Below are 12,241 nucleotides of genomic sequence, written 5' to 3'. Positions count from 1 at the left end.
AGCACGTTTAGATCGTGATCGTCACCAATTCACCCTGAAATTGAAGACTTTTAAAGTAGGTGTGCCTTATTAGCACAGCCCACACTTTGACCTTTCTGTGAAATAATCCTCTGACGGGCTCTTCCCGATCAGTGTGAGCTGCTGAGATGTGGGTCTCAAATCAGCCAATACTCATGTTCAGTGCAACCACACAGGTCGAAGCAGTCGTGGGTTAGAAAGCTGTGCTGGAGTTTGGTTACATATTGGCTAAAATACCAGGAAAAGACATTTCATTATAAGTATCTTCAGCATTTATCGAGTTACAGAGATGTACAGAGTTATAGAGTCAGAGAGATGTACAGCACGGAAACAGACCCTTTGGTCCAACTCATCCATACCAACAACTTATCCTAGATAAATCTAGCCCTGTTTGCCAGCATTTGGTCCATATCTCTCTTAACCCTTCCTATTCACATACCCATCCAGATGCCTTTTAAATGCTGTAATTGTACCAGCCTCCACCACGTCCTCTGGCAATTGTATACGCACCACGTTCTGTGTGAAAAAGTTGCCCCTTCGGCCCCTTTTAAACCTTTCCCTCTCAACTTAAAGCCTGCGCCCCTGGTTTTGGACTCCCTCACCCCGGGGAAAAGACCTTGTCTACTATTGCACAGCTTAATTTTCAGGCTCCGCAAACAAATGGTTAGAGAGTTCAATTCTACCTGTGTAGCAGCTCTTTTAAAATATCTGGTTAATGAGAACCAGCATTTTCCCTCCATCTATAGCATCGTGCTATAAACTGGGCTTGGTTAGCGGAGTGGTTGGTTTATAATGCAGTGGATGCCAACGGTGTAAGTCCAATTCCTGGAATGAATGAGATTATCACATAGGATTCTCCTCTCGGCTTCTCCCCTCAACTGAGGTGTGGTCTCCTTCAGGTTTACTACCAACTGCCATCTCTCTCTCTCTCGAACGAGAGACTAGGGCTGTGGTGATTTCACCTTCAGTCACAAGCTGCTGCCCTTTGAGCTTGTCAGCAGGTTCCCTCCACTCAGGAGCTTCATGATACAGAGAGCCAGCTCATTTCTTCACCTTGACCTGAGGGATGGGTGCAAACAGGAACTAGCTATTTAATAAAACCCACTCTGATGTTTAAAGTTTCCAAGCCTTGCACTACTTTCCTGGCAACATCGCCCTTTTTGGACATGACTGAAGCATTTCCTTGTGGTATTTTTGTCTGATATTACAAAATCTACTGTTTTCATTAAAAAATATCCTTGTGGCTCAGTGGTTAGCACTGCTGTCTCATAGCAAAGGGGACCTGGGTTCGATTCCAGCCTCAGGTGACTGTCTGCGTGGAGTTTTCACATTCTCCCCGTGTCTGCGTGGGTTTCCTCCGGGTGCTCTGGTTTCCTCCCACAGTCCAAAAATGTGCACGTCAGGTGAATGGTTCATGCTAAATTGCCCGTAGTGTTAGGTGCATTAGTCAGAGGGAAATGGGTCTGGGTGGTTCACTGTTCGGAGGGTCAGTGTAGACTTGTTGGGCCGAAGGGCCTGTTTCCACACTGTAAGGAATCTAATCTATATCGAAGATCAGTAAAGTAGTTTGATCCTGTGCAGTAGCATATTAAAGAAACAAGGGGAGCGATAGCCTAATGGTATTATCACTGGCGTGTTAATCCAGAGACCCAGATAATAGACCTGGGTTCAAATCCTGCTGCAGTACATGCTGGAATTTGAATTAATTAATAAGGAAAAAGAGAGAATGTGGAAGTTAGAGTCTAATGATGACCATGAATCCATTGTCGGAAAACCCCATCTGATTCACTAATGTCCTTCAGGAAAGGAAACTGCCATCCTTACCTGGTCTGGCCTACATGTGACTCCAGACTCACAGCGATATGATTGAATCTTAACTGCCCTCTGGGCAATTAGGGATGGGTAATAAATGCTGGCCCAGCCAATCATGCTTTCATCCCATGAATGAATGAGTAAATTAAAAAAAAACATTGGAGTTTGACTCTATCCCAACAAATCAAATGCATCTCTGTCTTGAACCAGACTATATTTAGATGCACTGGGAGGGTCTGATATCTGAATGGACCCTCCTTCATCCTCAGAAGGAAGACCTCAGACAGTGGTCTTTCCCCACTGCGCCTTGGCAGCAGCTGCCCCACGCTTGAGTGTGTTCCTCAGTGTTGTTGCAGTGCAAGAGGAGGCCCATTGTCTCTGCACCGGTCCTATTACCAAGTGCTATTTCCCCATTTCCCTGCATGAAAATTTGTATCCAAATGATCAGCCCATGCCCTCTTGAATTGCCGGATCCAATATTGTGGATTAAGATCTATAAGGTACAATTGGATGTTACTTAAATTCCTATTCCCCGGTTAAATGGTCAAACCCTGTTCATCTACAATCCAGACGATCCAGGACCTTCAAACTGCACTGAGACAAGAACACTTGGGGCACAAGTGCCACCCTCTGAGAGGTGCCAGCCAATCAGAGGCTGGTAATGCTGAAGGACTGTGCCAACGTGGAGATGGGAACTGCTGCTGAGCTCAACCCCCATCCCAAGGCCTCAGATCATGGATAGAGGGATCGAAGGTGGGTTGGAGGGTCTTGGGGTTGGTGTTGGCAGCAGTAAGTGGTGGTAGAGGGGGTTAACAGTAAGGGTAGGAGACCAAGCCTCCACTCTCCCCTTGGCCAGCCTATCACATAGACGCTAAGTGCCTTTAAATGAGGGATAGCCCCTTTGGAGCCTAAGGGCAACCCACCCTCACGTATATGTATATGACGCCCAGTCACGGGGTTGAGTTTTCCCAAATTGTGAAGCTCCTGGGTGAAGGAGACATGAACAGGCTCTCCTTCTTTAATCACTCACCCCCCCCCCCCCCCCCCCCCCCCCTCGGTTAATCATAATTAGAAGGTGTATTTAAAAAAAGCGGCCCTTCCTAGCTTTCTCCCAGACCAGGCGACTTATGTCTTAAAAGCAACCAATTTAACCAGACTCTCTTGAGCTTACAAAGGGATGAGGTTATAAATAACTAAACATGAATAGAAATAAGAACTCAACACACATAGACACAGACTAGGAATAAGAGGGGAGTCCGAACTAACATCAAACGCTAAAATATATATAGATGGAGCAGCCTCTCCAGGTGGTTCCTGAAAATTTGGATTTGGATTTGGATTTAGATTTAAGCTTTATTGTCATGTTCACTCGAGTACAGGAGTACACTGAAAAGTGTGCGATGTTGCCACGTACAGCTCCATCTTGGGTACAAAGGTAGCTGGGTACAAAACTGAGGTCCAACAGAGTAACATAGAGAAACAATGTTAAAAGTAAAGCATTACCGTTGTTCTTAGTATAAAAAATAAGGAAGTCAAAAGGTAACAATACAGTCCTTCCTGGTATTTAGTGGAAAAATAAAGGAATGAATGTTCATGGGATGTTGAAGGTTGAACTGCTGGTTGCCAGGGCTCTTGCCTTTGGAGTTTGTTAAAATCCTTTTTTGCTCATTTCACTTTTACATTGCTTAAAAATGTGTTGCTGGAAAAGCGCAGCAGGTCAGGCAGCATCCGAGGAGCAGGAGAATCGACGTTTTGGGCAAAAGCCCTTCTTCAGGAAGCAGCCTGACCTGCTGTGCTTTTCCAGCACCACTCTAATCTAGACTCTGGTTTCCAGCATCTGCCGTCCTTGGTTTTACCTTCTGGAATGTGCCTACGCAGAGGAAGTCTGGAGAGGAATGCAGTGGTGTTTGTCGAGGTTCGTCCCGAGCAGCGCTGTGACACGGGACTCCGTGCTCTATGGCCTGTTCCCAGGGACACACCGAGGCGAACATCAACTGTGCCTGGAGGATCATCAATTCGGTGAAGGACGCTCTCTGTGCGGTCCGAAACCTGCTGATCTTCCAGCTGAAGGAGTTGACCCCGACTGAGTGTTGCAGACTGGCACATTCCAAGGTCCAGGACTACGTGTTGAGGGACGCGCTGAAGCTTGGGTCAGCTGCCGCCAAGGCGCGGTGGGGAAAGACCACTGTGTAAAGTCTGCCTGCCCAACGAAGAGCAGGGGGCCCACCCAGACATTTGGGCTCCGCTGACACCTCAGCTAAATATCTGGATGGTCAATGTACAGACTTGTAGATACGAATGATTAATTGCGATCTCTGTGTGTAAAGAAATGCAATGTGTGCACAAGAATGGCATCACCAATTGTATAGATATCAAATTAATTTTATGAATAAAGTATATTTTTGAAATAAAAAAAATCTTCTTTCATTAGCGTACCTTCTTCCTCTAGTACACATAGACCAGCCAGTTTTTAACTGCTTTTTTTTGCATATTCCTGGAAGAGCAAACCACAAAACTTGTCTTACAAGAGGTGGCCTTGTGCAGAGAAGGGGGGAGAATGTAATCCCCCTCATTATCTCCTCCTGTTTTCAGTCGAAGGTTTCCTTGAAACCTGAGTGATGCAGGGTTCCATGGGCCCCACATGGGACTTTGCTAGATAGTCAATGAATTTATATAGCAGCTTTTACTTGGGGTTGTAGAAGTCTTCCCCCGCATTAAAAAAAAAGGTTTGAAATCAAAACATTCGAAAATGTCCACAGTACATTGGGGGCCTGCTCTGTTGTCATGACACTGTCATGCTCCCCCATGGTCTATGGGGCAAATACCAATCGCCACACAGTAATGTCTATTGGACATTGATCCCCCCCTTAAAAGCCTCCAATGGTGTTGGTGAGTATAGGCCATCCCTGAGCCTTTCCATCACAGGCATAACCAGGATAGCAGTGGGTGGGGTCCCTACATGGACCACTGTGGATGGCTCCACGGCCAGTGTTACTGGTGCACTGACTAGTATTACCTACTGGTCTTGAATCCTATACACCTGCTCTCTCACTGGTCCAGCGCCAACCAGATCTTTGAATAAAACAACCAAATGATGGAATTAAATCCCACCCTTTCAATTTTATCTGTGCTGCTGGGTTGTTTGTCTTTTCACTGTCCGGTATATTTGAACAGATGACTTCCAGCAGCCACTGAAAAGCACATCAGAATAATGTTGCCTGAAATATTTTGCTATGAACGGTACTGCTGTTGACAGCAACCAGGGCAGGCCGAGGTAAAGAGAAGCCAAGAAACTACTTTCAGTTGGAACTGTCCTGCCTCCCCAGTGTGAATATGGAATACACTTAAACTCACTCTCTGTGGCTGTGCAGGGTGAGAAGAGTTCCCAGCCGATTTGTTTTATCACAGTTGTGTTCAATCATGCCTTCCCACTCAATGACAGGGGTTTGCCTGTAAATATTTAATTGGCCACGTTAGTGATTATTGGTGGCTGTTAATCATTCAAAAACAAAAGAAAGTCACGGTGATTTGATGGTGGGAAAGAGGTTCAGTCGTGTGTGATAACACTCCAGAGTATTAAAGAAAGAAAACCAATATTGAATAGATGGTAGAAGAGTATGTGTGTCAGGATGGGTGAAGCTAGGTGTCTGTGGGCTGGCTGGAGGAAGAGTTCCAGGATTGTTATGGAGAAGGCTGTTTGGCCCATCACGTCTACGCTAGCTCTCTGAATGACTGACTGGCTAAGGTGACAGCGGAGTAGGGACCCCCGGGCCCAACCATCCCTGCTCCACCCATTTCTTGTCTTCTTTCCTCTCTTTTCTTGTTTTTCCTTCCTTTCGACTTACCTCTTGGCCTCGGGTGGATGGCATTGTTGTTGACGTAGACCTGGAGGCGAGGTCCCAGAGTGGACTGGATGACCTGCCTGCTCTAACCTCTCTGCCTCGAGGGACTGTAAGTCTGAAACCTTTAGTTTGCTATTTTTCTAATTTATTCCTAAGATTTTGCGCTGGGGTAACTTGTTCCTAAGATGGCACCATAAGTGGCAACGTTTCTCTGTACTCATGTGAGTACATGTGTCAATAACGTTCATTCTAATTCCAGTTCTAATTCTAATGCTGATTCTCCTCATAATCCTGAATATTGTTTCTATTTAAACAATCATCTGATTCCTTCTTGAATATCTCAATGGAACCTGCCTCCAGCACATTTCCAGATTCTAACTGCTCGCTGCCTAAAGCTGTTCTGTTCCCAAATCGCATCTGCTTCTTCTGAAAATTACACTTGCTCTTCCCTCTCGTCCTCAATCCTTTTACAAGAGGGAAGTTTCTCCTTGTCTATTGTCATGAGGAGCTTGGATAGACTGAACAGCCAAGGTCTTTTCCCCAGAGTGGGGGAATCCAAAACTCTGGAGAGCACAGGTTCAATGTGAAAGGCGAAAGATTTACAAGGGACCTAAGGGGGACCTTTTTCACGCAGAAGGTGGAGAAGCAGGAGGGGACCATTAAGCCCCTTGGGACTGTACAGGGAGTACATGGCCGATGTGCGTTCCATGACCTGTCTTGTCTCCATACACTTGTACACCTTTGAAACAAAGTACTTCCTATCTGTGGGGACCTGGCAGAATGTAGTCTACAACACAGTAAAAGGTAAAGCTGAAAGAGTGCGTCTTTGTTGTATCACCTCCAACGTCAGTCCTTGCGTCCTGAGCACGCTGACCAATGGCACCCTTCCCACCAACTGTGTCAGACCCACTAATGGCAGGCACCATTTCTTCATCATTCAGCCCACCTTGCCTACAAACCCCCAATGCAGGGTACCGTACTGGACCAACACTCACCCCGCAACAACCAGGAGTCACCACTCCCTGCCCTGCACCCCTGGCTGCACTGCCAACATTGCCTCACTGACAACCAGGATTTATGGGCCCACAACAACCAGGAGACCCAGCTCCAGGCCCACAACAACCAGGAGCCCGTGTTACAGACCCACAACAACCAGGTGCCCCTGTTCCAGGCCGACAACAGCCAGGAGTCCCTGTTCCGGGCCCACAACAACCAGCAGTCCCTGTTCCAGGCCGACAACAGCGAGGAGTCCCTGTTCCGGGCCCACAACAACCAGCAGTCCCTGTTCCAGGCCCACAACAACCAGGAATCCCTGTTCCAGGCCCACAACAACCAGGAGTCCCTTTTCCAGGCCCACAACAACCAGGAGTCCCTGTACCAGGCCCACAACAACCAGGGGTCCCTGTTCCAGGCCAACAACAACCGGGAGTCCCTGTTCCAGGCCCACAACAACCAGAAAACCCTGTTCCAGGCCGACAACAGCGAGGAGTCCCTGTTCCAGGCCCACAACAACAAGGAGTCCCTGTTCCAGGCCCACAGCAACAAGGAGGCCTTGTCCCAGGCCCACAACAACCAGAAAACCCTGTACCAGACCCACAACAACCAGGAGTCCCTTTTCCAGGCCCACAACAACCAGGAGTCCCTGTACCAGGCCCATAACAACCAGGAGTCCCTGTTCCAGGCCCACAACAACCAGCAGTCCCTGTTCTGCGCCCACAACAACCAGAAAACCCTGTTCCAGGCCCACAACAACCAGAAAACCCTGTTCCAGGTCCACAACAACCAGGGGTCACTGTTTCAGGCCCACAACAACCAGAAAACCCTGTAGCAGGCCCACAACAAGCAGGGGTCACTGTTCCAGGCCCACAACAACCAGAAAACCCTGTTCCAGGTCCACAACAACCAGGGGTCACTGTTCCAGGCCCACAACAACCAGGAGTCCCTGTTCCAGGCCCACAACAACCAGGGGTCACTGTTCCAGGCACACAACAACCAGAAAACCCTGTTCCAGGCCCACAACAACCAGCGGTCACTGTTCCAGGACAACAACAACCAGGAGTCCCTGCTCCAGGCCCACGACAACCAGGGGTCACTGTTCCAGGCACACAACAACCAGAAAACCCTGTTCCAGGCCCACAACAACCAGCGGTCACTGTTCCGGGACAACAACAACCAGGAGTCCCTGCTCCAGGCCCACGACAACCAGGGGTCCCTGTTCCAGCCCACAACAACCAGGGGTCCCTGTTCCAGGCCCACAACAACCAGGAGTCCCTGTTCCAGGCCTACAACAACCAGGAGTCCCTGTTCCAGGCCCACAACAGCCAGGAGTCCCTGTTCTGGGCCTACAACAACCAGGAGTCCCTGTTCTGGGCCTACAACAACCAGGAGTCCCTGTTCCAGGCCCACAACAACCAGGAGTCCCTGTTCTGGGCCTACAACAACCAGGAGTCCCTGTTCTGGGCCTACAACAACCAGGAGTCCCTGTTCTGGGCCTACAACAACCAGGAGTCCCTGTTCCAGGCCTACAACAACCAGGAGTCCCTTTTCTGGGCCTACAACAACCAGGAGTCCCTGGTCCAGGCCCACAATAACCAGGAGACCCTCTTCTGGATCCACATCAACCAGGAGTCTCTGGCTCCACTGCCAGACCAGGCCACTGCCTCGCCAGAGGTCTCCCTCGATGCCCTCATTCTCCAACACTGCCAACAGGAAGAAAATGAAGAGCAAGTAAAGGAAACGAATCAAGACCAAAAGGGTAAGGAAAGAAGGGAGGAAGCCGCAGTCTGGAGTGGACCGGCTCAGGAGCCCAAAGTAAATGCCTAGCCTTGCCGGCTCCGCCATCTTGAATGTTGATGACCAGAATGGGAATGGAGGCAACATGGAACAGACAGCAGGCTATGGGGTGGGAGTAGAATGGGGGCTGGCTCAAAGGGCCGAATGGCCTACTCCTGCTCCTAATTTCTAGGGGAATAGAATATATAGAACAGTACAGCACCGTACAGGTCCTTCGGCCCACATTGTTGTGTCGAGTATTTATCTTACTCTAAGATCAGGCTAACCTACACACCCCTCAATTTACTGCTGTCAATGTGCTTGTCTAGCAGTCGCTTAAATGTCCCTAATGTCTCTGACTCTACTATCAATGCTGGCAGTACATTCCACACACCCACCACTCTCTGCATAAAGAACCTACCTCTGACATCTCCCCTCTACCTTCCTCCAATCACCTTAAAATTTTGACCCCCTCGTGACAGCCATTTCTGCCCTGGGGAAAAGTCTCTGGCTATCTACTGTATCTATACCTCTCATTACCTTGTACATATCTATCAAGTCGCCTCTCTTCCTTTCTGTCTCCAGTGTGAAAAGCCCGAGCTCACCCAACCTCGCAATACGGGAAGAATGCTTGAGCGTTTAGCAGGTGCTGTCCTTTCATGCTGAGTACATCCAAGAATCCTAAGAAATGGACGCCAACGGGAAGCGCGTGACTGAAGCCGGGGATCAGTGAGATTGTTGGGGAGGAGGGAATCCCTCTGGGAGTATCATGAACATGGAGCGAAACGCAGGACCTTGTGGAGCTCTGCCCAAAGACTGCTTCCTCTTTCCGTAGGCTTTCACGCTTCCGGCTGGAATGGGCTTCCTGCCCAACTGGAAGCCGACGGGGGCCTGTTGGGATCTCTAGGCCGGAGTATCCCCTCATTGGAGCTGACAAACTCCAGAACTCAACGCTGGGAATGTTACTGCCACAAAGGTTAAGAGACCTGGGAGTAATCCGCGGCGAAAAAGGGTTAGCTCAGGAAATATAAATAAAAAAAACACAGCCGGGCTGTAGGAATGTAAACAGATGGCAGGGCATCAGCTGTTTCACTGGTGGACATCTGATAAATTTGGATGTTTAGACAGCTGGTCGGAAAGCAGACTACCAGGAATGTACACAGTTGCGCTGACAGCTGGTATCCAGGTTTTGGTAGCAATGTTTGTTATCCAGACCATACAGTTCACAGGGAAGAAGGTAACCAGGGTTACAAGGTGTGCCCAAGGACTGAGCGTTATTCTAAGCATAGGAAAAGAATGTATCGCATTGACAAGCTGAGACGGACCATTAGTTTACCGATACCAGGGCAATGCCTCAGATCATTTGCACGACAATCTAACGCTGGGATATGAGGGATCGGGGTGAACACATAGATAAATTATTGATGGTTGCACAACAGGTTTCAGAGAGCAGGTAACACAGCCTGCAGCATTCCAGGACTTTATTCACAGAGGGACCAAGTAAGGAAGGCACCAGACCTACCGAGGGAGATGGAGGTTTAACCGGAGTCTCAGGCGAGGGGGGAGAGGTTGAGAAGGAGGATCCTTCGTGGTGACCTCAGCCGGTGAGGGGATTGTTGGGCATCACTAGCAAACCATCCAGCGAACTGAGGCCCAGGTACAAACGTACCGGAGCAAGGAGGTTAGGCCGAGCATGTTAATTTGGCCTCAGCTCGTGTACTGTTGTACAGTTCTGGGTACGACATTTTTGGAAAGATGTGCATTCGGAGAGACTGGCTCCAGCAATGTGGAAGTTCAGTGGGTGTAGATAACAATGTGGGGTGCCACAGTGGTTAGCATTGCTACCTCAAAGCGCCAGGGACCCGGAATTGATTCCAGCCTTTCTGTCCGTGTGGAGTACGCATGTTCTCCCTCTGTTTGTGTGAGTTTCCTCCCACAGTCCAAAAAAAGGTTGGCCATTGTAAATTGCCCCATAGTGTCCAGGTAAGCTGGGTTAGCCATGGGAAAACGCAGGGATGAGGTGAGACTGGGCAGGATGGTCTTTGGAGGGTCGGTGTGGATTTGATGGGCTGAATGGCCTGTTCCATACTGTAGGGATTCTCTGATTGGAGAGGATGGGACTGTCCTCCTTCTACAAGAGGAGGCTGAGAGGGGATTTGATTGGGGTTTTCAAAGGTATTAAATGATGGCGCACATAGGGCGAAAAAGTTTCCACTACTGAAAGGGTTAAGGGTGGGAGGGATTGAAAGAAACTAGGAAAAGGAGGAGGAATGATTTAAGGAGAAACATTCTCATAGAGTGTGCAGTTTGGGTCCTGGAGTTCCTTGGCCCAGTGTGTGAGTTGGGTTCTAGTGCGGCCTGGCCCAGTGTGTGGGTCGGGCTGTGGAGCGGCCTGGCCCAGTGTGTGAGTCGGGTTCTAGTGCGGCCTGGCCCAGTGTGTGAGTTGGGTTCTAGTGCGGCCTGGCCCAGTGTGTAGGTCGGACTGTGGAGCGGCCTGGCCCAGTGTGTGGGTCGGACTGTGGAGCGGCCTGGCCCAGTGTGTGGGTCGGGCTGTGGTGCGGCCTGGCCCAGTGTGTGGGTCGGGCTGTGGTGCGGCCTGGCCCAGTGTGTGGGTCGGACTGTGGTGCGGCCTGGCCCAGTGTGTGGGTCGGGTTCTTGTGCGGCCTGGGCCCAGTGTGTGGGTCGGGTTCTGGTGCGGCCTGGCTGGATCTGTGGTGGAGGCAGGTTTTCAAGGGTCCATTTGAAAAGGCAGTGGTGTCGGTGGTCACAGGGAGAAGTGCACCGCATGAGCTAGTCAACTGGAGAGCCAGTGAGAGGGCTGAATGGCCTACTTCAATGCTTGCATCTTTATAACCTGAAATGAGGATGAACCAACACTGAGAATAAACCCACAATTTAATTCCGACACCCTTCCAGGAAGACTGTCTGGGTCTCCCCTTGCTGTGCCATGCCAGACTAAGACTTGCTTTTTCACATCAATGTCAGCTTATCGATTTATTTAAAGCTCACCTTTTATTCATAATGACTCCTAAATTATTCACCTCTTTTAAAATGCATATTTTCATAAAAAGCTTTTCGGTCCAATGTAAAATAACTACTCACTGTGTTGTTGCCTCATTCCCATCCACCTGTCATACAACCTGCTGATGAAGCTTATATTTATTTTAAAGCAGTTTTATGTAACATGGACCATTGATTTCTTGAGGTCAAATGTTCCATCTTGGTAAAGATTTTTTTTGTCCGATACATGCAGGGAGTAATATTTCTCGCGGTTCACTTTTTGACTTTGTTTGTACCCTTGGCTTCTGCTGGACAATTGTGTACATTTCCATAACACCTCTACAATACCAAAGAGCTTCACAGTAGCATTAGCAAACAAAGTTTCACCACGTAAAGAGACATCGCTGCAGACGACCCAAGGGGTCGGATTATTAAGGATGATGTGAAGAGACAGAGGTGGAAAGACTTTGAGCAGCATTCCCAGAGTTATGTCCTCCTTCAGTTTTCTTTCGATTGTATCTTGTACCCCAGAGGCGCTGGGCACATTTTTACATTCGCTCACGGGATGTGGGAGTTGCTGGCTGGCCCAACATTTATTTTCCTCTCTTGTTGCCCCTTGAGATGCTGCTGGTGAGCTGTCTTCTTGAACCAGTGCAGACCATGTGCCGTAGGTAGACCCACAATGCCATTCGGGAAGGTGTTCCAGGATTTTGACCCAGTCACAGTAGAACAGCGCGGATGATTGAGTGGCTCAGAGGGGAACTTGGAAGGGGGTATCTGCTGCCCTTGTATTTCGA

General features: G+C 49.0%; 1 long non-coding RNA gene across 1 annotated transcript; it reads right to left on the bottom strand.

Annotated features, from left to right (window-relative positions):
* Positions 1-4,077: 4,077 nt before the first annotated feature.
* LOC148146639 (uncharacterized) lies at positions 4,078-5,213 on the bottom strand. Its single transcript, XR_015760637.1, has 3 exons — positions 5,185-5,213; positions 4,267-4,324; positions 4,078-4,145 (listed from the first exon to the last, which is right to left on the bottom strand). It is a non-coding gene; the product is annotated as an uncharacterized LOC148146639 (long non-coding RNA).
* Between the last annotated feature and the right edge of the window lie 7,028 nt (positions 5,214-12,241).

This window comes from Chiloscyllium plagiosum, unplaced genomic scaffold, assembly GCF_037043375.1.
Source record: "Chiloscyllium plagiosum isolate Xiang-an unplaced genomic scaffold, Cpla_swu_hap1 HiC_scaffold_20, whole genome shotgun sequence".
In the NCBI taxonomy this organism is placed as follows: domain Eukaryota; kingdom Metazoa; phylum Chordata; class Chondrichthyes; order Orectolobiformes; family Hemiscylliidae; genus Chiloscyllium; species Chiloscyllium plagiosum.
Note: the sequence above shows the minus strand (reverse complement) of the source record. Positions and strands in the feature narration are given on the sequence as shown.